General features: G+C 46.2%; 51 pseudogenes; all 51 read right to left on the bottom strand.

The window, feature by feature from the left end:
• Nucleotides 1-337: 337 nt before the first annotated feature.
• LOC133565151 (5S ribosomal RNA) lies at nt 338-456 on the bottom strand (annotated as a pseudogene).
• Nucleotides 457-820: 364 nt separating this feature from the next.
• Nucleotides 821-934, bottom strand: LOC133567381 (5S ribosomal RNA; annotated as a pseudogene).
• Nucleotides 935-1,298: 364 nt separating this feature from the next.
• Nucleotides 1,299-1,417, bottom strand: LOC133565446 (5S ribosomal RNA; annotated as a pseudogene).
• A 364-nt stretch (nt 1,418-1,781) lies between these two features.
• Nucleotides 1,782-1,900, bottom strand: LOC133567456 (5S ribosomal RNA; annotated as a pseudogene).
• A 364-nt stretch (nt 1,901-2,264) lies between these two features.
• LOC133565265 (5S ribosomal RNA) lies at nt 2,265-2,383 on the bottom strand (annotated as a pseudogene).
• Nucleotides 2,384-2,747: 364 nt separating this feature from the next.
• Nucleotides 2,748-2,866, bottom strand: LOC133566654 (5S ribosomal RNA; annotated as a pseudogene).
• A 368-nt stretch (nt 2,867-3,234) lies between these two features.
• On the bottom strand, nt 3,235-3,353 carry LOC133565868 (5S ribosomal RNA; annotated as a pseudogene).
• Nucleotides 3,354-3,717: 364 nt separating this feature from the next.
• Nucleotides 3,718-3,836, bottom strand: LOC133565264 (5S ribosomal RNA; annotated as a pseudogene).
• A 364-nt stretch (nt 3,837-4,200) lies between these two features.
• LOC133567622 (5S ribosomal RNA) lies at nt 4,201-4,319 on the bottom strand (annotated as a pseudogene).
• A 364-nt stretch (nt 4,320-4,683) lies between these two features.
• On the bottom strand, nt 4,684-4,802 carry LOC133566225 (5S ribosomal RNA; annotated as a pseudogene).
• Nucleotides 4,803-5,170: 368 nt separating this feature from the next.
• On the bottom strand, nt 5,171-5,289 carry LOC133566992 (5S ribosomal RNA; annotated as a pseudogene).
• A 365-nt stretch (nt 5,290-5,654) lies between these two features.
• Nucleotides 5,655-5,773, bottom strand: LOC133566337 (5S ribosomal RNA; annotated as a pseudogene).
• A 368-nt stretch (nt 5,774-6,141) lies between these two features.
• LOC133566541 (5S ribosomal RNA) lies at nt 6,142-6,260 on the bottom strand (annotated as a pseudogene).
• A 368-nt stretch (nt 6,261-6,628) lies between these two features.
• On the bottom strand, nt 6,629-6,747 carry LOC133565725 (5S ribosomal RNA; annotated as a pseudogene).
• A 364-nt stretch (nt 6,748-7,111) lies between these two features.
• On the bottom strand, nt 7,112-7,230 carry LOC133567621 (5S ribosomal RNA; annotated as a pseudogene).
• Nucleotides 7,231-7,594: 364 nt separating this feature from the next.
• Nucleotides 7,595-7,713, bottom strand: LOC133565886 (5S ribosomal RNA; annotated as a pseudogene).
• A 365-nt stretch (nt 7,714-8,078) lies between these two features.
• Nucleotides 8,079-8,197, bottom strand: LOC133567260 (5S ribosomal RNA; annotated as a pseudogene).
• A 365-nt stretch (nt 8,198-8,562) lies between these two features.
• LOC133565079 (5S ribosomal RNA) lies at nt 8,563-8,681 on the bottom strand (annotated as a pseudogene).
• Nucleotides 8,682-9,049: 368 nt separating this feature from the next.
• LOC133565014 (5S ribosomal RNA) lies at nt 9,050-9,168 on the bottom strand (annotated as a pseudogene).
• A 364-nt stretch (nt 9,169-9,532) lies between these two features.
• On the bottom strand, nt 9,533-9,651 carry LOC133567620 (5S ribosomal RNA; annotated as a pseudogene).
• A 368-nt stretch (nt 9,652-10,019) lies between these two features.
• On the bottom strand, nt 10,020-10,138 carry LOC133567619 (5S ribosomal RNA; annotated as a pseudogene).
• A 368-nt stretch (nt 10,139-10,506) lies between these two features.
• LOC133565150 (5S ribosomal RNA) lies at nt 10,507-10,625 on the bottom strand (annotated as a pseudogene).
• Nucleotides 10,626-10,989: 364 nt separating this feature from the next.
• Nucleotides 10,990-11,103, bottom strand: LOC133567380 (5S ribosomal RNA; annotated as a pseudogene).
• A 364-nt stretch (nt 11,104-11,467) lies between these two features.
• Nucleotides 11,468-11,586, bottom strand: LOC133565444 (5S ribosomal RNA; annotated as a pseudogene).
• A 364-nt stretch (nt 11,587-11,950) lies between these two features.
• LOC133567455 (5S ribosomal RNA) lies at nt 11,951-12,069 on the bottom strand (annotated as a pseudogene).
• A 364-nt stretch (nt 12,070-12,433) lies between these two features.
• LOC133565263 (5S ribosomal RNA) lies at nt 12,434-12,552 on the bottom strand (annotated as a pseudogene).
• A 364-nt stretch (nt 12,553-12,916) lies between these two features.
• On the bottom strand, nt 12,917-13,035 carry LOC133566652 (5S ribosomal RNA; annotated as a pseudogene).
• Nucleotides 13,036-13,403: 368 nt separating this feature from the next.
• LOC133565866 (5S ribosomal RNA) lies at nt 13,404-13,522 on the bottom strand (annotated as a pseudogene).
• Nucleotides 13,523-13,886: 364 nt separating this feature from the next.
• Nucleotides 13,887-14,005, bottom strand: LOC133565262 (5S ribosomal RNA; annotated as a pseudogene).
• Nucleotides 14,006-14,369: 364 nt separating this feature from the next.
• Nucleotides 14,370-14,488, bottom strand: LOC133567617 (5S ribosomal RNA; annotated as a pseudogene).
• A 364-nt stretch (nt 14,489-14,852) lies between these two features.
• Nucleotides 14,853-14,971, bottom strand: LOC133566782 (5S ribosomal RNA; annotated as a pseudogene).
• A 368-nt stretch (nt 14,972-15,339) lies between these two features.
• On the bottom strand, nt 15,340-15,458 carry LOC133565865 (5S ribosomal RNA; annotated as a pseudogene).
• Nucleotides 15,459-15,822: 364 nt separating this feature from the next.
• Nucleotides 15,823-15,941, bottom strand: LOC133565261 (5S ribosomal RNA; annotated as a pseudogene).
• Nucleotides 15,942-16,305: 364 nt separating this feature from the next.
• On the bottom strand, nt 16,306-16,424 carry LOC133567616 (5S ribosomal RNA; annotated as a pseudogene).
• A 368-nt stretch (nt 16,425-16,792) lies between these two features.
• LOC133565544 (5S ribosomal RNA) lies at nt 16,793-16,911 on the bottom strand (annotated as a pseudogene).
• Nucleotides 16,912-17,275: 364 nt separating this feature from the next.
• LOC133567614 (5S ribosomal RNA) lies at nt 17,276-17,394 on the bottom strand (annotated as a pseudogene).
• A 368-nt stretch (nt 17,395-17,762) lies between these two features.
• Nucleotides 17,763-17,881, bottom strand: LOC133565928 (5S ribosomal RNA; annotated as a pseudogene).
• Nucleotides 17,882-18,245: 364 nt separating this feature from the next.
• LOC133565260 (5S ribosomal RNA) lies at nt 18,246-18,364 on the bottom strand (annotated as a pseudogene).
• A 364-nt stretch (nt 18,365-18,728) lies between these two features.
• LOC133567177 (5S ribosomal RNA) lies at nt 18,729-18,847 on the bottom strand (annotated as a pseudogene).
• Nucleotides 18,848-19,215: 368 nt separating this feature from the next.
• Nucleotides 19,216-19,334, bottom strand: LOC133565864 (5S ribosomal RNA; annotated as a pseudogene).
• A 364-nt stretch (nt 19,335-19,698) lies between these two features.
• LOC133566094 (5S ribosomal RNA) lies at nt 19,699-19,817 on the bottom strand (annotated as a pseudogene).
• Nucleotides 19,818-20,181: 364 nt separating this feature from the next.
• Nucleotides 20,182-20,300, bottom strand: LOC133567613 (5S ribosomal RNA; annotated as a pseudogene).
• A 364-nt stretch (nt 20,301-20,664) lies between these two features.
• LOC133566224 (5S ribosomal RNA) lies at nt 20,665-20,783 on the bottom strand (annotated as a pseudogene).
• A 368-nt stretch (nt 20,784-21,151) lies between these two features.
• On the bottom strand, nt 21,152-21,270 carry LOC133565863 (5S ribosomal RNA; annotated as a pseudogene).
• A 364-nt stretch (nt 21,271-21,634) lies between these two features.
• On the bottom strand, nt 21,635-21,753 carry LOC133565259 (5S ribosomal RNA; annotated as a pseudogene).
• Nucleotides 21,754-22,117: 364 nt separating this feature from the next.
• On the bottom strand, nt 22,118-22,236 carry LOC133565258 (5S ribosomal RNA; annotated as a pseudogene).
• A 368-nt stretch (nt 22,237-22,604) lies between these two features.
• LOC133565543 (5S ribosomal RNA) lies at nt 22,605-22,723 on the bottom strand (annotated as a pseudogene).
• Nucleotides 22,724-23,087: 364 nt separating this feature from the next.
• LOC133565255 (5S ribosomal RNA) lies at nt 23,088-23,206 on the bottom strand (annotated as a pseudogene).
• A 364-nt stretch (nt 23,207-23,570) lies between these two features.
• On the bottom strand, nt 23,571-23,689 carry LOC133567612 (5S ribosomal RNA; annotated as a pseudogene).
• A 368-nt stretch (nt 23,690-24,057) lies between these two features.
• LOC133566590 (5S ribosomal RNA) lies at nt 24,058-24,176 on the bottom strand (annotated as a pseudogene).
• An 847-nt stretch (nt 24,177-25,023) lies between these two features.
• On the bottom strand, nt 25,024-25,142 carry LOC133565254 (5S ribosomal RNA; annotated as a pseudogene).
• Nucleotides 25,143-25,237: the final 95 nt, after the last annotated feature.

Here is a 25,237-nt window from a genome sequence, read left to right as displayed (position 1 = left end):
ATGTGGCAAGCTGGTTGACAGGACCTTTCTGCAATGAGCTACACGTGTGTGATACAATAATCACTGCTCTTTTTCTCAGCCTATGTATCTCTTTGGACTTTTGCCCCACTGTTAGCACTGAAGTGCCTTGAGGCACATGGGTCACTGTTGGCGACACTGCAAATCTTGCTATAAATTTCAGACCGAGTCAAAACTAAACAAACATGTTTTGGGTGGAGACCAGCGGTTTGTTTGGATGAGCATAATGTAGCGTTTTGACAAGTGTGGCAAGTATCTCGAGCCATTGTGAAAAAAACAAAAGGGAGAAAGTGCGCCCTATACTGGTAGCATCGCTAAAAGCCTACAGCACCTGGTATTCCTAGGCAGTCTCCCAACCAAGTACTAACCAGGCCAGACCCAACTTAGCTTCCGAGATCAGACGAGATCGAGCGATCTTCGGGTAGTATGGCCGTAAGCCAAGAGGTAGTCCTCAGAATTCAATTTTTAAATGTGGCAAGCTGGTTGACAGGACCTTTCTGCAATGAGCTACACGTGTGTGATACAATAATCACTGCTCTTTTTCTCAGCCTATGTAACTCTTTGGACTTTTGCCCCACTGTTAGCACTGAAGTGCCTTGAGGCACATGGGTCACTGTTGGCGACACTGCAAATCTTGCTATAAATTTCAGACCGAGTCAAAACTAAACTTGTTTTGGGTGGAGACCAGCGTTTTGTTTGGACGAGCATAATGTAGCGTTTTGACAAGTGTGGCAAGTATCTATAGCCATTGTGACAAAAACAAAAGGGAGAAAGTGCGCCCTATACTGGGAGCATCGCTAAAAGCCTACAGCACCTGGTATTCCTAGGCAGTCTCCCATCCAAGTACTAACCAGACCCAGCTTAGCTTCCGAGATCAGACGAGATCGGGCGATCTTCGGGTAGTATGGCCGTAAGCCGAGAGGCGGTCCTCAGAATTCAACTTTTAAATGTGGCAAGCTGGTTGACAGGACCTTTCTGCAATGAGCTACACGTGTGTGATACAATAATCACTGCTCTTTTTCTCAGCCTATGTAACTCTTTGGACTCTTGGCCCACTGTTAGCACTGAAGTGCCTTGAGGCACATGGGTGACTGTTGGCGACACTGCAAATCTTGCTATAAATTTCAGACCGAGTCAAAACTAAACTTGTTTTGGGTGGAGACCAGCGTTTTGTTTGGACGAGCATAATGTAGCGTTTTGACAAGTGTGGCAAGTATCTATAGCCATTGTGACAAAAACAAAAGGGAGAAAGTGCGCCCTATACTGGGAGCATCGCTAAAAGCCTACAGCACCTGGTATTCCTAGGCAGTCTCCCATCCAAGTACTAACCAGGCCAGACCCAGCTTAGCTTCCGAGATCAGACGAGATCGGGCAATCTTCGGGTAGTATGGCCGTAAGCCGAGAGGCAGTCCTCAGAATTAAATTTTTAAATGTGGCAAGCTGGTTGACAGGACCTTTCTGCAATGAGCTACACGTGTGTGATACAATAATCACTGCTCTTTTTCTCAGCCTATGTAACTCTTTGGACTTTTGCCCCACTGTTAGCACTGAAGTGCCTTGAGGCACATGGGTCACTGTTGGCGACACTGCAAATCTTGCTATAAATTTCAGACCGAGTCAAAACTAAACATGTTTTGGGTGGAGACCAGCGTTTTGTTTGGACGAGCATAATGTAGCGTTTTGACATGTGTGGCAAGTATCTATAGCCATTGTGACAAAAATAAAATGGAGAAAGTGCGCCCTATACTGGGAGCATGGCTAAAAGCCTACAGCACCTGGTATTCCTAGGCAGTCTCCCATCCAAGTAATAACCAGGCCAGACCCAGCTTAGCTTCCGAGATCAGACAATATCGGGGGATCTTCGGGTAGTATAGCCGTAAACCGAGAGGCAGGCCTCAGAATTAAATTTTTAAATGTGGCAAGCTGGTTGACAGGACCTTTCTGCATTGAGCTACACGTGTGTGATACAATAATCACTGCTCTTTTTCTCAGCCTATGTAACTCTTTGGACTTTTGCCCCACTGTTAGCACTGAAGTGCCTTGAGGCACATGGGTCACTGTTGGCGACACTGCAAATCTTGCTATAAATTTCAGACCGAGTCAAAACTAAACTTGTTTTGGGTGGAGACCAGCGTTTTGTTTGGACGAGCATAATGTAGCGTTTTGACAAGTGTGGCAAGTATCAATAGCCATTGTGACAAAAACAAAAGGGAGAAAGTGCGCCCTATACTGGGAGCATCGCTAAAAGCCTACAGCACCTGGTATTCCTAGGCAGTCTCCCAACCAAGTACTAACCAGGCCAGACCCAGCTTAGCTTCCGAGATCAGACGAGATCGGGCGATCTTCGGGTAGTATGGCCGTAAGCCGAGAGGCAGTTCTCAGAATCCAATTTTTAAATGTGGCAAGCTGGTTGACAGGAACTTTCTGCAATGAGCTACACGTGTGTGATACAATAATCACTGCTCTTTTTCTCAGCCTATGTAACTCTTTGGACTTTTGCCCCACTGTTAGCACTGAAGTGCCTTGAGGCACATGGGTCACTGTTGGCGACACTGCAAATCTTGCTATAAATTTCAGACCGAGTCAAAACTAAACATGTTTTGGGTGGAGACCAGCGTTTTGTTTGGACGAGCATAATGTAGCGTTTTGACAAGTGTGGCAAGTATCTATAGCCATTGTGAAAAAAACAAAAGGGAGAAAGTGCGCCCTATACTGGGAGCATCGCTAAAAGCCTACAGCACCTGGTATTCCTAGGCAGTCTCCCATCCAAGTTCTAACCAGGCCAGACCCAGCTTAGCTTCCGAGATCAGACGAGATCGGGCGATCTTCGGGTAGTATGGCCGTAAGCCGAGAGGCAGTCCTCAGAATTCAACTTTTAAATGTGGCAAGCTGGTTGACAGGACCTTTCTGCAATGAGCTACACGTGTGTGATACAATAATCACTGCTCTTTTTCTCAGCCTATGTAACTCTTTGGACTTTTGCCCCACTGTTAGCACTGAAGTGCCTTGAGGCACATGGGTCACTGTTGGCGACACTGCAAATCTTGCTATAAATTTCAGACCGAGTCAAAACTAAACAAACATGTTTTGGGTGGAGACCGGCGGTTTGTTTGGATGAGCATAATGTAGCGTTTTGACAAGTGTGGCAAATATCTATAGCCATTGTGAAAAAAACAAAAGGGAGAAAGTGCGCCCTATACTGGTAGCATCGCTAAAAGCCTACAGCACCTGGTATTCCTAGGCAGTCTCCCAACCAAGTACTAACCAGGACAGACCCAGCTTAGCTTCCGAGATCAGACGAGATCGGGTGATCTTCGGGTAGTATGGCCGTAAGCCGAGAGGCAGTCCTCAGAATTCAATTTTTAAATGTGGCAAGCTGGTTGACAGGACCTTTCTGCAATGAGTTACACGTATGTGATACAATAATCACTGCTCTTTTTCTCAGCCTATGTAACTCTTACGACTTTTGCCCCACTGTTAGCACTGAAGTGCCTTGAGGCACATGGGTCACTATTGGCGACACTGCAAATCTTGCTATAAATTTCAGACCGAGTCAAAACTAAACATGTTTTGGGTGGAGACCAGCGTTTTGTTTGGACGAGCATAATGTAGCGTTTTGACAAGTGTGGCAAGTATCTATAGCCATTGTGACAAAAACAAAAGGGAGAAAGTGCGCCCTATACTGGTAGCATCGCTAAAAGCCTACAGCACCTGGTATTCCTAGGCAGTCTCCCAACCAAGTACTAACCAGGCCAGACCCAGCTTAGCTTCCGAGATCAGACGAGATCGGGCGATCTTCGGGTAGTATGGCCGTAAGCCGAGAGGCAGACCTCAGAAATCAATTTTTAAATGTGGCAAGCTGGTTGACAGGACCTTTCTGCAATGAGTTACACGTGTGTGATACAATAATCACTGCTCTTTTTCTCAGCCTATGTAACTCTTACGACTTTTGCCCCACTGTTAGCACTGAAGTGCCTTGAGGCACATGGGTCACTATTGGCGACACTGCAAATCTTGCTATAAATTTCAGACCGAGTAAAAACTAAACATGTTTTGGGTGGAGACCAGCGTTTTGTTTGGACGAGCATAATGTAGCGTTTTGACAAGTGTGGCAAGTTTCTATAGCCATTGTGACAAAAACAAAAGGGAGAAAGTGCGCCCTATACTGGGAGCATCGCTAAAAGCCTACAGCACCTGGTATTCCTAGGCAGTCTCCCATCCAAGTACTAACCAGGCCAGACCCAGCTTAGCTTCCGAGATCAGACGAGATCGGGCGATCTTCGGGTAGTATGGCCGTAAGCCGAGAGGCAGACCTCAGAATTAAATTTTTAAATGTGGCAAGCTGGTTGACAGGACCTTTCTGCAATGAGCTACACGTGTGTGATACAATAATCACTGCTCTTTTTCTCAGCCTATGTAACTCTTTGGACTTTTGCCCCACTGTTAGCACTGAAGTGCCTTGAGGCACATGGGTCACTGTTGGCGACACTGCAAATCTTGCTATAAATTTCAGACCGAGTCAAAACTAAACTTGTTTTGGGTGGAGACCAACGTTTTGTTTGGACGAGCATAATGTAGCGTTTTGACAAGTGTGGCAAGTATCAATAGCCATTGTGACAAAAACAAAAAGGAGAAAGTGCGCCCTATACTGGGAGAATCGCTAAAAGCCTACAGCACCTGGTATTCCTAGGCAGTCTCCCAACCAAGTACTAACCAGGCCAGACCCAGCTTAGCTTCCGAGATCAGACGAGATCGGGCGATCTTCGGGTAGTATGGCCCTAAGCCGAGAGGCAGTCCTCAGAATTCAACTTTTAAATGTGGCAAGCTGGTTGACAGGACCTTTCTGCAATGAGCTACACGTGTGTGATACAATAATCACTGCTCTTTTTCTCAGCCTATGTAACTCTTTGGACTTTTGCCCCACTGTTAGCACTGAAGTGCCTTGAGGCACATGGGTCACTGTTGGCGACACTGCAAATCTTGCTATAAATTTCAGACCGAGTCAAAACTAAACAAACATGTTTTGGGTGGAGACCGGCGGTTTGTTTGGATGAGCATAATGTAGCGTTTTGACAAGTGTGGCAAATATCTATAGCCATTGTGAAAAAAACAAAAGGGAGAAAGTGCGCCCTATACTGGTAGCATCGCTAAAAGCCTACACCACCTGGTATTCCTAGGCAGTCTCCCAACCAAGTACTAACCAGGACAGACCCAGCTTAGCTTCCGAGATCAGACGAGATCGGGTGATCTTCGGGTAGTATGGCCGTAAGCCGAGAGGCAGTCCTCAGAATTCAATTTTTAAATGTGGCAAGCTGGTTGACAGGACCTTTCTGCAATGAGTTACACGTATGTGATACAATAATCACTGCTCTTTTTCTCAGCCTATGTAACTCTTACGACTTTTGCCCCACTGTTAGCACTGAAGTGCCTTGAGGCACATGGGTCACTATTGGCGACACTGCAAATCTTGCTATAAATTTCAGACCGAGTCAAAACTAAACATGTTTTGGGTGGAGACCAGTGTTTTTTTTGGACGAGCATAAACGTAGCGTTTTGACAAGTGTGGCAAGTATCTATAGCGATTATGACAAAAACAAAAGGGAGAAAGTGCGCCCTATACTGGGAGCATCGCTAAAAGCCTACAGCACCTGGTATTCCTAGGCAGTCTCCCATCCAAGTACTAACCAGGCCAGACCCAGCTTAGCTTCCGAGCGCAGACGAGATCGGGCGATCTTCGGGTAGTATGGCCGTAAGCCGAGACGCAGACCTCAGACTTAAATTTTTAAATGTGGCAAGCTGGTTGACAGGACCTTTCTGCAATGAGCTACACGTGTGTGATACAATAATCACTGCTCTTTTTGTCAGCCTATGTAACTCTTTGGACTTTTGCCCCACTGTTAGCACTGAAGTGCCTTGAGGCACATGGGTCACTGTTGGCGACACTGCAAATCTTGCTATAAATTTCAGACCGAGTCAAAACTAAACAAACATGTTTTGGGTGGAGACCAGCGGTTTGTTTGGATGAGCATAATGTAGCGTTTTGACAAGTGTGGCAAGTATCTATAGCCATTGTGACAAAAACAAAAGGGAGAAAGTGCGCCCTATACTGGGAGCATCGCTAAAAGCTTACAGCACCTGGTATTCCTAGGCAGTCTCCCATCCAAGTACTAACCAGGCCAGACCCAGCTTAGCTTCCGAGATCAGACGAGATCGGGCTATGTTCGGTTAGTATGGCCGTAAGCCGAGAGGCAGTCCTCAGAATTCAATTTTTAAATGTGGCAAGCTGGTTGACAGGACCTTTCTGCAATGAGCTACACGTGTGTGATACAATAATCACTGCTCTTTTTGTCAGCCTATGTAACTCTTTGGACTTTTGCCCCACTGTTAGCACTGAAGTGCCTTGAGGCACATGGGTCACTGTTGGCGACACTGCAAATCTTGCTATAAATTTCAGACCGAGTCAAAACTAAACAAACATGTTTTGGGTGGAGACCAGCGGTTTGTTTGGACGAGCATAATGTAGCGTTTTGACAAGTGTGGGAAGTATCTATAGCCATTGTGACAAAAACAAAAGGGAGAAAGTGCGCCCTATACTGGGAGCATCGCTAAAAGCCTACAGCACCTGGTATTCCTAGGCAGTCTCCCATCCAAGTACTAACCTGGCCAGACCCAGCTTAGCTTCCGAGATCAGACGAGATCGGGCGATCTTCGGGTAGTATGGCCGTAAGCCGAGAGGCAGTCCTCAGAATTCAATTTTTAAATGTGGCAAGCTGGTTGACAGGACCTTTCTGCAATGAGCTACACGTGTGTGATACAATAATCACTGCTCTTTTTCTCAGCCTATGTATCTCTTTGGACTTTTGCCCCACTGTTAGCACTGAAGTGCCTTGAGGCACATGGGTCACTGTTGGCGACACTGCAAATCTTGCTATAAATTTCAGACCGAGTCAAAACTAAACTTGTTTTGGGTGTAGAACAGCGTTTTGTTTGGACGAGCATAATGTAGCGTTTTGACAAGTGTGACAAGTATCTATAGCCATTGTGACAAAAACAAAAGGGAGAAAGTGCGCCCTATACTGGGAGCATCGCTAAAAGCCTACAGCACCTGGTATTCCTAGGCAGTCTCCCATCCAAGTACTAACCAGGCCAGACCCAGCTTAGCTTCCGAGATCAGACGAGATCGGGCGATCTTCGGGTAGTATGGCCGTAAGCCGAGACGCAGTCCTCAGAATTCAATTTTTAAATGTGGCAAGCTGGTTGACAGGACCTTTCTGCAATGAGCTACACGTGTGTGATACAATAATCACTGCTCTTTTTCTCAGCCTATGTAACTCTTTGGACTTTTGCCCCACTGTTAGCACTGAAGTGCCTTGAGGCACATGGGTCACTGTTGGCGACACTGCAAATCTTGCTATAAATTTCAGACCGAGTCAAAACTAAACATGTTTTGGGTGGAGACCAGCGTTTTGTTTGGACGAGCATAATGTAGCGTTTTGACAAGTGTGGCAAGTATCTATAGCCATTGTGAGAAAAACAAAAGGGAGAAAGTGCGCCCTATACTGGGAGCATCGCTAAAAGCCTACGGCACTTGGTATTCCTAGGCAGTCTCCCATCCAAGTACTAACCAGGCCAGACCCAGCTTAGCTTCCGAGATCAGACGAGATCGGGCGATCTTCGGGTAGTATGGCCGTAAGCCGAGAGGCAGTCCTCAGAATTCAATTTTTAAATGTGGCAAGCTGGTTGACAGGACCTTTCTGCAATGAAATACACGTGTGTGATACAATAATCACTGCTCTTTTTCTCAGCCTATGTAACTCTTTGGACTTTTGCCCCACTGTTAGCACTGAAGTGCCTTGAGGCACATGGGTCACTGTTGGCGACACTGCAAATCTTGCTATAAATTTCAGACCGAGTCAAAACTAAACATGTTTTGGGTGGAGACCAGTGTTTTGTTTTGACAAGCATAAACGTAGCGTTTTGACAAGTGTGGCAAGTATCTATAGCCATTGTGACAAAAACAAAAGGGAGAAAGTGCGCCCTATACTGGGAGCATCGCTAAAAGCCTACAGCACCTGGTATTCCTAGGCAGTCTCCCATCCAAGTACTAACTAGGACAGACCCAGCTTAGCTTGCGAGATCAGACGAGATCGGGCGATATTCGGGTAGTATGGCCGTAAGCCGAGAGGCAGCCCTCAGAATTCAATTTTTAAATGTGGCAAGCTGGTTGACAGGACCTTTCTGCAATGAGCTACACGTGTGTGATACAATAATCACTGCTCTTTTTCTCAGCCTATGTAACTCTTTGGACTCTTGGCCCACTGTTAGCACTGAAGTGCCTTGAGGCACATGGGTGACTTTTGGCGACACTGCATATCTTGCTATAAATTTCAGACCGATTCAAAACTAAACATGTTTTGGGTGGAGACCAGTGTTTTGTTTGGACGAGCATAAACATAGCGTTTTGACAAGTGTGGCAAGTATCTATAGCCATTGTGACAAAAACAAAAGGGAGAAAGTGCGCCCTATACTGGGAGCATCGCTAAAAGCCTACAGCACCTGGTATTCCTAGGCAGTCTCCCATCCAAGTACTAACCAGGCCGGACCCAGCTTAGCTTCCGAGATCAGACGAGATCGGGCGATCTTCGGGTAGTATGGCCGTAAGCCGAGAGGGAGTCCTCAGAATTCAATTTTTAAATGTGGCAAGCTGGTTGACAGGACCTTTCTGCAATGAGCTACACGTGTGTGATACAATAATCACTGCTCTTTTTCTCAGCCTATGTAACTCTTTGGACTTTTGCCCCACTGTTAGCAATGAAGTGCCTTGAGGCACATGGGTCACTGTTGGCGACACTGCAAATCTTGCTATAAATTTCAGACCGAGTCAAAACTAAACAAACATGTTTTGGGTGGAGACCAGCGGTTTGTTTGGACGAGCATAATGTAGCGTTTTGACAAGTGTGGCAAGTATCTATAGCCATTGTGACAAAAACAAAAGGGAGAAAGTGCGCCCTATACTGGGAGCATCGCTAAAAGCCTACAGCACCTGGTATTCCTAAGCAGTCTCCCATCCAAGTACTAACCAGGCCAGACCCAGCTTAGCTTCCGAGATCAGACGAGATCGGGCGATCTTCGGGTAGTATGGCCGTAAGCCGAGAGGCAGCCCTCAGAATTCAATTTTTAAATGTGGCAAGCTGGTTGACAGGACCTTTCTGCAATGAGCTACACGCGTGTGATACAATAATCACTACTCTTTTTCTCAGCCTATGTAACTCTTTGGACTTTTGCCCCACTGTTAGCACTGAAGTGCCTTGAGGCACATGGGTCACTGTTGGCGACACTGCAAATCTTGCTATAAATTTCAGACCGAGTCAAAACTAAACTTGTTTTGGGTGTAGAACAGCGTTTTGTTTGGACGAGCATAATGTAGCGTTTTGACAAGTGTGGCAAGTATCTATAGCCATTGTGACAAAAACAAAAGGGAAAAAGTGCGCCCTATACTGGGAGCATCGCTAAAAGCCTACAGCACCTGGTATTCCTAGGCAGTCTCCCATCCAAGTACTAACCAGGCCAGACCCAGCTTAGCTTCCGAGATCAGACGAGATCGGGCGATCTTCGGGTAGTATGGCCGTAAGCCGAGAGACAGTCCTCAGAATTCAATTTTTAAATGTGGCAAGCTGGTTGACAGGACCTTTCTGCAATGAGCTACACGTGTGTGATACAATAATCACTGCTCTTTTTCTCAGCCTATGTAACTCTTTGGACTTTTGCCCCACTGTTAGCACTGAAGTGCCTTGAGGCACATGGGTCACTGTTGGCGACACTGCAAATCTTGCTATAAATTTCAGACCGAGTCAAAACTAAACAAACATGTTTTGGGTGGAGACCAGCGGTTTGTTTGGACGAGCATAATGTAGCGTTTTGACAAGTGTGGCAAGTATCTATAGCCATTGTGACAAAAACAAAAGGGAGAAAGTTCGCCCTATACTGGGAGCATCGCTAAAAGCCTACAGCACCTGGTATTCCTAGGCAGTCTCCCATCCAAGTACTAACCAGGCCAGACCCAGCTTAGCTTCCGAGATCAGACGAGATCGGGCGATCTTCGGGTAGTATGGCCGTAAGCCGAGAGGCAGTCCTCAGAATTCAATTTTTAAATGTGGCAAGCTGGTTGACAGGACCTTTCTGCAATGAGCTACACGTGTGTGATACAATAATCACTGCTCTTTTTCTCAGCCTATGTATCTCTTTGGACTTTTGCCCCACTGTTAGCACTGAAGTGCCTTGAGGCACATGGGTCACTGTTGGCGACACTGCAAATCTTGCTATAAATTTCAGACCGAGTCAAAACTAAACAAACATGTTTTGGGTGGAGACCAGCGGTTTGTTTGGATGAGCATAATGTAGCGTTTTGACAAGTGTGGCAAGTATCTCGAGCCATTGTGAAAAAAACAAAAGGGAGAAAGTGCGCCCTATACTGGTAGCATCGCTAAAAGCCTACAGCACCTGGTATTCCTAGGCAGTCTCCCAACCAAGTACTAACCAGGCCAGACCCAACTTAGCTTCCGAGATCAGACGAGATCGAGCGATCTTCGGGTAGTATGGCCGTAAGCCGAGAGGTAATCCTCAGAATTCAATTTTTAAATGTGGCAAGCTGGTTGACAGGACCTTTCTGCAATGAGCTACACGTGTGTGATACAATAATCACTGCTCTTTTTCTCAGCCTATGTAACTCTTTGGACTTTTGCCCCACTGTTAGCACTGAAGTGCCTTGAGGCACATGGGTCACTGTTGGCGACACTGCAAATCTTGCTATAAATTTCAGACCGAGTCAAAACTAAACTTGTTTTGGGTGGAGACCAGCGTTTTGTTTGGACGAGCATAATGTAGCGTTTTGACAAGTGTGGCAAGTATCTATAGCCATTGTGACAAAAACAAAAGGGAGAAAGTGCGCCCTATACTGGGAGCATCGATAAAAGCCTACAGCACCTGGTATTCCTAGGCAGTCTCCCATCCAAGTACTAACCAGACCCAGCTTAGCTTCCGAGATCAGACGAGATCGGGCGATCTTCGGGTAGTATGGCCGTAAGCCGAGAGGCGGTCCTCAGAATTCAACTTTTAAATGTGGCAAGCTGGTTGACAGGACCTTTCTGCAATGAGCTACACGTGTGTGATACAATAATCACTGCTCTTTTTCTCAGCCTATGTAACTCTTTGGACTCTTGGCCCACTGTTAGCACTGAAGTGCCTTGAGGCACATGGGTGACTGTTGGCGACACTGCAAATCTTGCTATAAATTTCAGACCGAGTCAAAACTAAACTTGTTTTGGGTGGAGACCAGCGTTTTGTTTGGACGAGCATAATGTAGCGTTTTGACAAGTGTGGCAAGTATCTATAGCCATTGTGACAAAAACAAAAGGGAGAAAGTGCGCCCTATACTGGGAGCATCGCTAAAAGCCTACAGCACCTGGTATTCCTAGGCAGTCTCCCATCCAAGTACTAACCAGGCCAGACCCAGCTTAGCTTCCGAGATCAGACGAGATCGGGCAATCTTCGGGTAGTATGGCCGTAAGCCGAGAGGCAGTCCTCAGAATTAAATTTTTAAATGTGGCAAGCTGGTTGACAGGACCTTTCTGCAATGAGCTACACGTGTGTGATACAATAATCACTGCTCTTTTTCTCAGCCTATGTAACTCTTTGGACTTTTGCCCCACTGTTAGCACTGAAGTGCCTTGAGGCACATGGGTCACTGTTGGCGACACTGCAAATCTTGCTATAAATTTCAGACCGAGTCAAAACTAAACATGTTTTGGGTGGAGACCAGCGTTTTGTTTGGACGAGCATAATGTAGCGTTTTGACATGTGTGGCAAGTATCTATAGCCATTGTGACAAAAACAAAATGGAGAAAGTGCGCCCTATACTGGGAGCATGGCTAAAAGCCTACAGCACCTGGTATTCCTAGGCAGTCTCCCATCCAAGTAATAACCAGGCCAGACCCAGCTTAGCTTCCGAGATCAGACAATATCGGGGGATCTTCGGGTAGTATAGCCGTAAACCGAGAGGCAGGCCTCAGAATTAAATTTTTAAATGTGGCAAGCTGGTTGACAGGACCTTTCTGCATTGAGCTACACGTGTGTGATACAATAATCACTGCTCTTTTTCTCAGCCTATGTAACTCTTTGGACTTTTGCCCCACTGTTAGCACTGAAGTGCCTTGAGGCACATGGGTCACTGTTGGCGACACTGCAAATCTTGCTATAAATTTCAGACCGAGTCAAAACTAAACTTGTTTTGGGTGGAGACCAGCGTTTTGTTTGGACGAGCATAATGTAGCGTTTTGACAAGTGTGGCAAGTATCAATAGCCATTGTGACAAAAACAAAAGGGAGAAAGTGCGCCCTATACTGGGAGCATCGCTAAAAGCCTACAGCACCTGGTATTCCTAGGCAGTCTCCCAACCAAGTACTAACCAGGCCAGACCCAGCTTAGCTTCCGAGATCAGACGAGATCGGGCGATCTTCGGGTAGTATGGCCGTAAGCCGAGAGGCAGTTCTCAGAATCCAATTTTTAAATGTGGCAAGCTGGTTGACAGGAACTTTCTGCAATGAGCTACACGTGTGTGATACAATAATCACTGCTCTTTTTCTCAGCCTATGTAACTCTTTGGACTTTTGCCCCACTGTTAGCACTGAAGTGCCTTGAGGCACATGGGTCACTGTTGGCGACACTGCAAATCTTGCTATAAATTTCAGACCGAGTCAAAACTAAACATGTTTTGGGTGGAGACCAGCGTTTTGTTTGGACGAGCATAATGTAGCGTTTTGACAAGTGTGGCAAGTATCTATAGCCATTGTGACAAAAACAAAAGGGAGAAAGTGCGCCCTATACTGGGAGCATCGCTAAAAGCCTACAGCACCTGGTATTCCTAGGCAGTCTCCCATCCAAGTTCTAACCAGGCCAGACCCAGCTTAGCTTCCGAGATCAGACGAGATCGGGCGATCTTCGGGTAGTATGGCCGTAAGCCGAGAGGCAGTCCTCAGAATTCAACTTTTAAATGTGGCAAGCTGGTTGACAGGACCTTTCTGCAATGAGCTACACGTGTGTGATACAATAATCACTGCTCTTTTTCTCAGCCTATGTAACTCTTTGGACTTTTGCCCCACTGTTAGCACTGAAGTGCCTTGAGGCACATGGGTCACTGTTGGCGACACTGCAAATCTTGCTATAAATTTCAGACCGAGTCAAAACTAAACAAACATGTTTTGGGTGGAGACCGGCGGTTTGTTTGGATGAGCATAATGTAGCGTTTTGACAAGTGTGGCAAATATCTATAGCCATTGTGAAAAAAACAAAAGGGAGAAAGTGCGCCCTATACTGGTAGCATCGCTAAAAGCCTACAGCACCTGGTATTCCTAGGCAGTCTCCCAACCAAGTACTAACCAGGACAGACCCAGCTTAGCTTCCGAGATCAGACGAGATCGGGTGATCTTCGGGTAGTATGGCCGTAAGCCGAGAGGCAGTCCTCAGAATTCAATTTTTAAATGTGGCAAGCTGGTTGACAGGACCTTTCTGCAATGAGTTACACGTATGTGATACAATAATCACTGCTCTTTTTCTCAGCCTATGTAACTCTTACGACTTTTGCCCCACTGTTAGCACTGAAGTGCCTTGAGGCACATGGGTCACTATTGGCGACACTGCAAATCTTGCTATAAATTTCAGACCGAGTCAAAACTAAACATGTTTTGGGTGGAGACCAGCGTTTTGTTTGGACGAGCATAATGTAGCGTTTTGACAAGTGTGGCAAGTATCTATAGCCATTGTGACAAAAACAAAAGGGAGAAAGTGCGCCCTATACTGGTAGCATCGCTAAAAGCCTACAGCACCTGGTATTCCTAGGCAGTCTCCCAACCAAGTACTAACCAGGCCAGACCCAGCTTAGCTTCCGAGATCAGACGAGATCGGGCGATCTTCGGGTAGTATGGCCGTAAGCCGAGAGGCAGACCTCAGAATTCAATTTTTAAATGTGGCAAGCTGGTTGACAGGACCTTTCTGCAATGAGTTACACGTGTGTGATACAATAATCACTGCTCTTTTTCTCAGCCTATGTAACTCTTACGACTTTTGCCCCACTGTTAGCACTGAAGTGCCTTGAGGCACATGGGTCACTATTGGCGACACTGCAAATCTTGCTATAAATTTCAGACCGAGTCAAAACTAAACATGTTTTGGGTGGAGACCAGCGTTTTGTTTGGACGAGCATAATGTAGCGTTTTGACAAGTGTGGCAAGTTTCTATAGCCATTGTGACAAAAACAAAAGGGAGAAAGTGCGCCCTATACTGGGAGCATCGCTAAAAGCCTACAGCACCTGGTATTCCTAGGCAGTCTCCCATCCAAGTACTAACCAGGCCAGACCCAGCTTAGCTTCCGAGATCAGACGAGATCGGGCGATCTTCGGGTAGTATGGCCGTAAGCCGAGAGGCAGACCTCAGAATTAAATTTTTAAATGTGGCAAGCTGGTTGACAGGACCTTTCTGCAATGAGCTACACGTGTGTGATACAATAATCACTGCTCTTTTTCTCAGCCTATGTAACTCTTTGGACTTTTGCCCCACTGTTAGCACTGAAGTGCCTTGAGGCACATGGGTCACTGTTGGCGACACTGCAAATCTTGCTATAAATTTCAGACCGAGTCAAAACTAAACTTGTTTTGGATGGAGACCAACGTTTTGTTTGGACGAGCATAATGTAGCGTTTTGACAAGTGTGGCAAGTATCAATAGCCATTGTGACAAAAACAAAAAGGAGAAAGTGCGCCCTATACTGGGAGAATCGCTAAAAGCCTACAGCACCTGGTATTCCTAGGCAGTCTCCCAACCAAGTACAAACCAGGCCAGACCCAGCTTAGCTTCCGAGATCAGACGAGATCGGGCGATCTTCGGGTAGTATGGCCCTAAGCCGAGAGGCAGTCCTCAGAATTCAACTTTTAAATGTGGCAAGCTGGTTGACAGGACCTTTCTGCAATGAGCTACACGTGTGTGATACAATAATCACTGCTCTTTTTCTCAGCCTATGTAACTCTTTGGACTTTTGCCCCACTGTTAGCACTGAAGTGCCTTGAGGCACATGGGTCACTGTTGGCGACACTGCAAATCTTGCTATAAATTTCAGACCGAGTCAAAACTAAACAAACATGTTTTGGGTGGAGACCGGCGGTTTGTTTGGATGAGCATAATGTAGCGTTTTGACAAGTGTGGCAAATATCTATAGCCATTGTGAAAAAAACAAAAGGGAGAAAGTGCGCCCTATACTGGTAGCATCGCTAAAAGCCTACAGCACCTGGTATTCCTAGGCAGTCTCCCAACCAAGTACTAACCAGGACAGACCCAGCTTAGCTTCCGAGATCAGACGAGATCGGGTGATCTTCGGGTAGTATGGCCGTAAGCCGAGAGGCAGTCCTCAGAATTCAATTTTTAAATGTGGCAAGCTGGTTGACAGGACCTTTCTGCAATGAGTTACACGTATGTGATACAATAATCACTGCTCTTTTTCTCAGCCTATGTAACTCTTACGACTTTTGCCCCACTGTTAGCACTGAAGTGCCTTGAGGCACATGGGTCACTATTGGCGACACTGCAAATCTTGCTATAAATTTCAGACCGAGTCAAAACTAAACATGTTTTGGGTGGAGACCAGCGTTTTGTTTGGACGAGCATAATGTAGCGTTTTGACAAGTGTGGCAAGTATCTATAGCCATTGTGACAAAAACAAAAGGGAGAAAGTGCGCCCTATACTGGTAGCATCGCTAAAAGCCTACAGCACCTGGTATTCCTAGGCAGTCTCCCAACCAAGTACTAACCAGGCCAGACCCAGCTTAGCTTCCGAGATCAGACGAGATCGGGCGATCTTCGGGTAGTATGGCCGTAAGCCGAGAGGCAGACCTCAGAATTCAATTTTTAAATGTGGCAAGCTGGTTGACAGGACCTTTCTGCAATGAGTTACACGTGTGTGATACAATAATCACTGCTCTTTTTCTCAGCCTATGTAACTCTTTGGACTTTTGCCCCACTGTTAGCACTGAAGTGCCTTGAGGCACATGGGTCACTGTTGGCGACACTGCAAATCTTGCTATAAATTTCAGACCGAGTCAAAACTAAACTTGTTTTGGGTGGAGACCAACGTTTTGTTTGGACGAGCATAATGTAGCGTTTTGACAAGTGTGGCAAGTATCAATAGCCATTGTGACAAAAACAAAAAGGAGAAAGTGCGCCCTATACTGGGAGCATCGCTAAAAGCCTACAGCACCTGGTATTCCTAGGCAGTCTCCCATCCAAGTACTAACCAGGCCAGACCCAGCTTAGCTTCCGAGATCAGACGAGATCGGGCGATCTTCGGGTAGTATGGCCGTAAGCCGAGATGCCGTCCTCAGAATTCAATTTTTAAATGTGGCAAGCTGGTTGACAGGACCTTTCTGCAATGAGCTACACGTGTGTGATACAATAATCACTGCTCTTTTTCTCAGCCTATGTAACTCTTTGGACTTTTGCCCCACTGTTAGCACTGAAGTGCCTTGAGGCACATGGGTCACTGTTGGCGACACTGCAAATCTTGCTATAAATTTCAGACCGAGTCAAAACTAAACAAACATGTTTTGGGTGGAGACCAGCGGTTTGTTTGGGCGAGCATAATGTAGCGTTTTGACAAGTGTGGCAAGTATCTATAGCCTATGTGAAAAAAACAAAAGGGAGAAAGTGCGCCCTATACTGGGAGCATCGCTAAAAGCCTACAGCACCTGGTATTCCTAGGCAGTCTCCCAACCCAGTACTAACCAGGCCAGACCCAGCTTAGCTTCCGAGATCAAACGAGATCGGGCGATCTTCGGGTAGTATGGCCGTAAGCCGAGAGGCTGTCCTCAGAATTAAATTTTTAAATGTGGCAAGCTGGTTGACAGGACCTTTCTGCAATGAGCTACACGTGTGTGATAAAATAATCACTGCTCTTTTTCTCAGCTTATGTAACTCTTTGGACTTTTGCCCCACTGTTAGAACTGAAGTGCCTTGAGGCACATGGGTCACTGTTGGCGACACTGCAAATCTTGCTATAAATTTCAGACCGAGTCAAAACTAAACTTGTTTTGGGTGGAGACCAGCGTTTTGTTTGGACAAGCATAATGTAGCGTTTTGACAAGTGTGGCAAGTATCAATAGCCATTGTGACAAAAACAAAAGGGAGAAAGTGCGCCCTATACTGGGAGCATCGCTAAAAGCCTACAGCACCTGGTATTCCTAGGCAGTCTCCCATCCAAGTACTAACCAGGCCAGACCCAGCTTAGCTTCCGAGATCAGACGAGATCGGGCGATCTTCGGGTAGTATGGCCGTAAGCCGAGATGCCGTCTTCAGAATTCAATTTTTAAATGTGGCAAGCTGGTTGACAGGACCTTTCTGCAATGAGCTACACGTGTGTGATACAATAATCACTGCTCTTTTTCTCAGCCTATGTAACTCTTTGGACTTTTGCCCCACTGTTAGCACTGAAGTGCCTTGAGGCACATGGGTCACTGTTGGCGACACTGCAAATCTTGCTATAAATTTCAGACCGAGTCATAACTAAACAAACATGTTTTGGGTGGAGACCAGCGGTTTGTTTGGGCGAGCATAATGTAGCGTTTTGACAAGTGTGGCAAGTATCTATAGCCATTGTGACAAAAACAAAAGGGAGAAAGTGCGCCCTATACTGGGAGCATCGCTAAAACCCTACAGCACCTGGTATTCCTAGGCAGTCTCCCATCCAAGTACTAACCAGGCCAGACCCAGCTTAGCTTCCGAGATCAGACGAGATCGGGCGATCTTCGGGTAGTATGGCCGTAAGCCGAGAGGCAGTCCTCAGAATTAAATTTTTAAATGTGGCAAGCTGGTTGACAGGACCTTTCTGCAATGAGCTACACGTGTGTGATACAATAATCACTGCTCTTTTTCTCAGCCTATGTAACTCTTTGGACTTTTGCCCCACTGTTAGCACTGAAGTGCCTTGAGGCACATGGGTCACTGTTGGCGACACTGCAAATCTTGCTATAAATTTCAGACCGAGTCAAAACTAAACTTGTTTTGGGTGTAGACCAGCGTTTTGTTTGGACGAGCATAATGTAGCGTTTTGACAAGTGTGGCAAGTATCAATAGCCATTGTGACAAAAACAAAAGGGAGAAAGTGCGCCCTATACTGGGAGCATCGCTAAAAGCCTACAGCACCTGGTATTCCTAGGCAGTCTCCCAACCAAGTACTAACCAGGCCAGACCCAGCTTAGCTTCCGAGATCAGACGAGATCGGGCGATCTTCGGGTAGTATGGCCGTAAGCCGAGAGGCAGTTCTCAGAATCCAATTTTTAAATGTGGCAAGCTGGTTGACAGGAACTTTCTGCAATGAGCTACACGTGTGTGATACAATAATCACTGCTCTTTTTCTCAGCCTATGTAACTCTTTGGACTTTTGCCCCACTGTTAGCACTGAAGTGCCTTGAGGCACATGGGTCACTGTTGGCGACACTGCAAATCTTGCTATAAATTTCAGACCGAGTCAAAACTAAACATGTTTTGGGTGGAGACCAGCGTTTTGTTTGGACGAGCATAATGTAGCGTTTTGACAAGTGTGGCAAGTATCTATAGCCATTGTGACAAAAACAAAAGGGAGAAAGTGCGCCCTATACTGGGAGCATCGCTAAAAGCCTACAGCACCTGGTATTCCTAGGCAGTCTCCCATCCAAGTTCTAACCAGGCCAGACCCAGCTTAGCATCCGAGATCAGACGAGATCGGGCGATCTTCGGGTAGTATGGCCGTAAGCCGAGAGGCAGTCCTCAGAATTCAACTTTTAAATGTGGCAAGCTGGTTGACAGGACCTTTCTGCAATGAGCTACACGTGTGTGATACAATAATCACTGCTCTTTTTCTCAGCCTATGTAACTCTTTGGACTTTTGCCCCACTGTTAGCACTGAAGTGCCTTGAGGCACATGGGTCACTGTTGGCGACACTGCAAATCTTGCTATAAATTTCAGACCGAGTCAAAACTAAACAAACATGTTTTGGGTGGAGACCGGCGGTTTGTTTGGATGAGCATAATGTAGCGTTTTGACAAGTGTGGCAAATATCTATAGCCATTGTGAAAAAAACAAAAGGGAGAAAGTGCGCCCTATACTGGTAGCATCGCTAAAAGCCTACAGCACCTGGTATTCCTAGGCAGTCTCCCAACCAAGTACTAACCAGGACAGACCCAGCTTAGCTTCCGAGATCAGACGAGATCGGGTGATCTTCGGGTAGTATGGCCGTAAGCCGAGAGGCAGTCCTCAGAATTCAATTTTTAAATGTGGCAAGCTGGTTGACAGGACCTTTCTGCAATGAGTTACACGTATGTGATACAATAATCACTGCTCTTTTTCTCAGCCTATGTAACTCTTACGACTTTTGCCCCACTGTTAGCACTGAAGTGCCTTGAGGCACATGGGTCACTATTGGCGACACTGCAAATCTTGCTATAAATTTCAGACCGAGTCAAAACTAAACATGTTTTGGGTGGAGACCAGCGTTTTGTTTGGACGAGCATAATGTAGCGTTTTGACAAGTGTGGCAAGTATCTATAGCCATTGTGACAAAAACAAAAGGGAGAAAGTGCGCCCTATACTGGTAGCATCGCTAAAAGCCTACAGCACCTGGTATTCCTAGGCAGTCTCCCAACCAAGTACTAACCAGGCCAGACCCAGCTTAGCGTCCGAGATCAGACGAGATCGGGCGATCTTCGGGTAGTATGGCCGTAAGCCGAGAGGCAGACCTCAGAATTCAATTTTTAAATGTGGCAAGCTGGTTGACAGGACCTTTCTGCAATGAGTTACACGTGTGTGATACAATAATCACTGCTCTTTTTCTCAGCCTATGTAACTCTTACGACTTTTGCCCCACTGTTAGCACTGAAGTGCCTTGAGGCACATGGGTCACTATTGGCGACACTGCAAATCTTGCTATAAATTTCAGACCGAGTCAAAACTAAACATGTTTTGGGTGGAGACCAGCGTTTTGTTTGGACGAGCATAATGTAGCGTTTTGACAAGTGTGGCAAGTTTCTATAGCCATTGTGACAAAAACAAAAGGGAGAAAGTGCGCCCTATACTGGGAGCATCGCTAAAAGCCTACAGCACCTGGTATTCCTAGGCAGTCTCCCATCCAAGTACTAACCAGGCCAGACCCAGCTTAGCTTCCGAGATCAGACGAGATCGGGCGATCTTCGGGTAGTATGGCCGTAAGCCGAGAGGCAGACCTCAGAATTAAATTTTTAAATGTGGCAAGCTGGTTGACAGGACCTTTCTGCAATGAGCTACACGTGTGTGATACAATAATCACTGCTCTTTTTCTCAGCCTATGTAACTCTTTGGACTTTTGCCCCACTGTTAGCACTGAAGTGCCTTGAGGCACATGGGTCACTGTTGGCGACACTGCAAATCTTGCTATAAATTTCAGACCGAGTCAAAACTAAACTTGTTTTGGGTGGAGACCAACGTTTTGTTTGGACGAGCATAATGTAGCGTTTTGACAAGTGTGGCAAGTATCAATAGCCATTGTGACAAAAACAAAAAGGAGAAAGTGCGCCCTATACTGGGAGAATCGCTAAAAGCCTACAGCACCTGGTATTCCTAGGCAGTCTCCCAACCAAGTACTAACCAGGCCAGACCCAGCTTAGCTTCCGAGATCAGACGAGATCGGGCGATCTTCGGGTAGTATGGCCCTAAGCCGAGAGGCAGTCCTCAGAATTCAACTTTTAAATGTGGCAAGCTGGTTGACAGGACCTTTCTGCAATGAGCTACACGTGTGTGATACAATAATCACTGCTCTTTTTCTCAGCCTATGTAACTCTTTGGACTTTTGCCCCACTGTTAGCACTGAAGTGCCTTGAGGCACATGGGTCACTGTTGGCGACACTGCAAATCTTGCTATAAATTTCAGACCGAGTCAAAACTAAACAAACATGTTTTGGGTGGAGACCGGCGGTTTGTTTGGATGAGCATAATGTAGCGTTTTGACAAGTGTGGCAAATATCTATAGCCATTGTGAAAAAAACAAAAGGGAGAAAGTGCGCCCTATACTGGTAGCATCGCTAAAAGCCTACAGCACCTGGTATTCCTAGGCAGTCTCCCAACCAAGTACTAACCAGGACAGACCCAGCTTAGCTTCCGAGATCAGACGAGATCGGGTGATCTTCGGGTAGTATGGCCGTAAGCCGAGAGGCAGTCCTCAGAATTCAATTTTTAAATGTGGCAAGCTGGTTGACAGGACCTTTCTGCAATGAGTTACACGTATGTGATACAATAATCACTGCTCTTTTTCTCAGCCTATGTAACTCTTACGACTTTTGCCCCACTGTTAGCACTGAAGTGCCTTGAGGCACATGGGTCACTATTGGCGACACTGCAAATCTTGCTATAAATTTCAGACCGAGTCAAAACTAAACATGTTTTGGGTGGAGACCAGCGTTTTGTTTGGACGAGCATAATGTAGCGTTTTGACAAGTGTGGCAAGTATCTATAGCCATTGTGACAAAAACAAAAGGGAGAAAGTGCGCCCTATACTGGTAGCATCGCTAAAAGCCTACAGCACCTGGTATTCCTAGGCAGTCTCCCAACCAAGTACTAACCAGGCCAGACCCAGCTTAGCTTCCGAGATCAGACGAGATCGGGCGATCTTCGGGTAGTATGGCCGTAAGCCGAGAGGCAGACCTCAGAATTCAATTTTTAAATGTGGCAAGCTGGTTGACAGGACCTTTCTGCAATGAGTTACACGTGTGTGATACAATAATCACTGCTCTTTTTCTCAGCCTATGTAACTCTTTGGACTTTTGCCCCACTGTTAGCACTGAAGTGCCTTGAGGCACATGGGTCACTGTTGGCGACACTGCAAATCTTGCTATAAATTTCAGACCGAGTCAAAACTAAACTTGTTTTGGGTGGAGACCAACGTTTTGTTTGGACGAGCATAATGTAGCGTTTTGACAAGTGTGGCAAGTATCAATAGCCATTGTGACAAAAACAAAAAGGAGAAAGTGCGCCCTATACTGGGAGCATCGCTAAAAGCCTACAGCACCTGGTATTCCTAGGCAGTCTCCCAACCAAGTACTAACCAGGCCAGACCCAGCTTAGCTTCCGAGATCAGACGAGATCGGGCGATCTTCGGGTAGTATGGCCGTAAGCCGAGATGCCGTCCTCAGAATTCAATTTTTAAATGTGGCAAGCTGGTTGACAGGACCTTTCTGCAATGAGCTACACGTGTGTGATACAATAATCACTGCTCTTTTTCTCAGCCTATGTAACTCTTTGGACTTTTGCCCCACTGTTAGCACTGAAGTGCCTTGAGGCACATGGGTCACTGTTGGCGACACTGCAAATCTTGCTATAAATTTCAGACCGAGTCAAAACTAAACAAACATGTTTTGGGTGGAGACCAGCGGTTTGTTTGGGCGAGCATAATGTAGCGTTTTGACAAGTGTGGCAAGTATCTATAGCCATTGTGAAAAAAACAAAAGGGAGAAAGTGCGCCCTATACTGGGAGCATCGCTAAAAGCCTACAGCACCTGGTATTCCTAGGCAGTCTCCCAACCCAGTACTAACCAGGCCAGACCCAGCTTAGCTTCCGAGATCAAACGAGATCGGGCGATCTTCGGGTAGTATGGCCGTAAGCCGAGAGGCTGTCCTCAGAATTAAATTTTTAAATGTGGCAAGCTGGTTGACAGGACCTTTCTGCAATGAGCTACACGTGTGTGATAAAATAATCACTGCTCTTTTTATCAGCTTATGTAACTCTTTGGACTTTTGCCCCACTGTTAGAACTGAAGTGCCTTGAGGCACATGGGTCACTGTTGGCGACACTGCAAATCTTGCTATAAATTTCAGACCGAGTCAAAACTAAACTTGTTTTGGGTGGAGACCAGCGTTTTGTTTGGACAAGCATAATGTAGCGTTTTGACAAGTGTGGCAAGTATCAATAGCCATTGTGACAAAAACAAAAGGGAGAAAGTGCGCCCTATACTGGGAGCATCGCTAAAAGCCTACAGCACCTGGTATTCCTAGGCAGTCTCCCAACCAAGTACTAACCAGGCCAGACCCAGCTTAGCTTCCGAGATCAGACGAGATCGGGCGATCTTCGGGTAGTATGGCCGTAAGCCGAGATGCAGTCCTCAGAATCCAATTTTTAAATGTGGCAAGCTGGTTGACAGGAACTTTCTGCAATGAGCTACACGTGTGTGATACAATAATCACTGCTCTTTTTCTCAGCCTATGTAACTCTTTGGACTTTTGCCCCACTGTTAGCACTGAAGTGCCTTGAGGCACATGGGTCACTGTTGGCGACACTGCAAATCTTGCTATAAATTTCAGACCGAGTCAAAACTAAACATGTTTTGGGTGGAGACCAGCGTTTTGTTTGGACGAGCATCATGTAGCGTTTTGACAAGTGTGGCAATTATCTATAGCCATTGTGACAAAAACAAAAGGGAGAAAGTGCGCCCTATACTGGGAGCATCGCTAAAAGCCTACAGCACCTGGTATTCCTAGGCAGTCTCCCATCCAAGTACTAACCAGGCCAGACCCAGCTTAGCTTCCGAGATCAGACGAGATCGGGCGATCTTCGGGTAGTATGGCCGTAAGCCGAGATGCCGTCTTCAGAATTCAATTTTTAAATGTGGCAAGCTGGTTGACAGGACCTTTCTGCAATGAGCTACACGTGTGTGATACAATAATCACTGCTCTTTTTCTCAGCCTATGTAACTCTTTGGACTTTTGCCCCACTGTTAGCACTGAAGTGCCTTGAGGCACATGGGTCACTGTTGGCGACACTGCAAATCTTGCTATAAATTTCAGACCGAGTCAAAACTAAACAAACATGTTTTGGGTGGAGACCAGCGGTTTGTTTGGGCGAGCATAATGTAGCGTTTTGACAAGTGTGGCAAGTATCTATAGCCATTGTGACAAAAACAAAAGGGAGAAAGTGCGCCCTATACTGGGAGCATCGCTAAAACCCTACAGCACCTGGTATTCCTAGGCAGTGTCCCATCCAAGTACTAACCAGGCCAGACCCAGCTTAGCTTCCGAGATCAGACGAGATCGGGCGATCTTCGGGTAGTATGGCCGTAAGCCGAGAGGTAGTCCTCAGAATTAAATTTTTAAATGTGGCAAGCTGGTTGACAGGACCTTTCTGCAATGAGCTACACGTGTGTGATACAATAATCACTGCTCTTTTTCTCAGCCTATGTAACTCTTTGGACTTTTGCCCCACTGTTAGCACTGAAGTGCCTTGAGGCACATGGGTCACTGTTGGCGACACTGCAAATCTTGCTATAAATTTCAGACCGAGTCAAAACTAAACATGTTTTGGGTGGAGACCAGCGTTTTGTTTGGACGAGCATAATGTAGCGTTTTGACATGTGTGGCAAGTATCTATAGCCATTGTGACAAAAACAAAATGGAGAAAGTGCGCCCTATACTGGGAGCATGGCTAAAAGCCTACAGCACCTGGTATTCCTAGGCAGTCTCCCATCCAAGTAATAACCAGGCCAGACCCAGCTAAGCTTCCGAGATCAGACAATATCGGGGGATCTTCGGGTAGTATAGCCGTAAACCGAGAGGCAGGCCTCAGAATTAAATTTTTAAATGTGGCAAGCTGGTTGACAGGACCTTTCTGCATTGAGCTACACGTGTGTGATACAATAATCACTGCTCTTTTTCTCAGCCTATGTAACTCTTTGGACTTTTGCCCCACTGTTAGCACTGAAGTGCCTTGAGGCACATGGGTCACTGTTGGCGACACTGCAAATCTTGCTATAAATTTCAGACCGAGTCAAAACTAAACTTGTTTTGGGTGGAGACCAGCGTTTTGTTTGGACGAGCATAATGTAGCGTTTTGACAAGTGTGGCAAGTATCAATAGCCATTGTGACAAAAACAAAAGGGAGAAAGTGCGCCCTATACTGGGAGCATCGCTAAAAGCCTACAGCACCTGGTATTCCTAGGCAGTCTCCCAACCAAGTACTAACCAGGCCAGACCCAGCTTAGCTTCCGAGATCAGACGAGATCGGGCGATCTTCGGGTAGTATGGCCGTAAGCCGAGAGGCAGTTCTCAGAATCCAATTTTTAAATGTGGCAAGCTGGTTGACAGGAACTTTCTGCAATGAGCTACACGTGTGTGATACAATAATCAC

The sequence above is a fragment of the Nerophis ophidion genome, linkage group LG13 (genome assembly GCF_033978795.1).
Source record: "Nerophis ophidion isolate RoL-2023_Sa linkage group LG13, RoL_Noph_v1.0, whole genome shotgun sequence".
In the NCBI taxonomy this organism is placed as follows: Eukaryota; Metazoa; Chordata; class Actinopteri; order Syngnathiformes; family Syngnathidae; genus Nerophis; species Nerophis ophidion.
The sequence above is the reverse complement of the archived record's forward strand: the minus strand, read 5'-3'. Positions and strand labels throughout refer to the sequence as shown.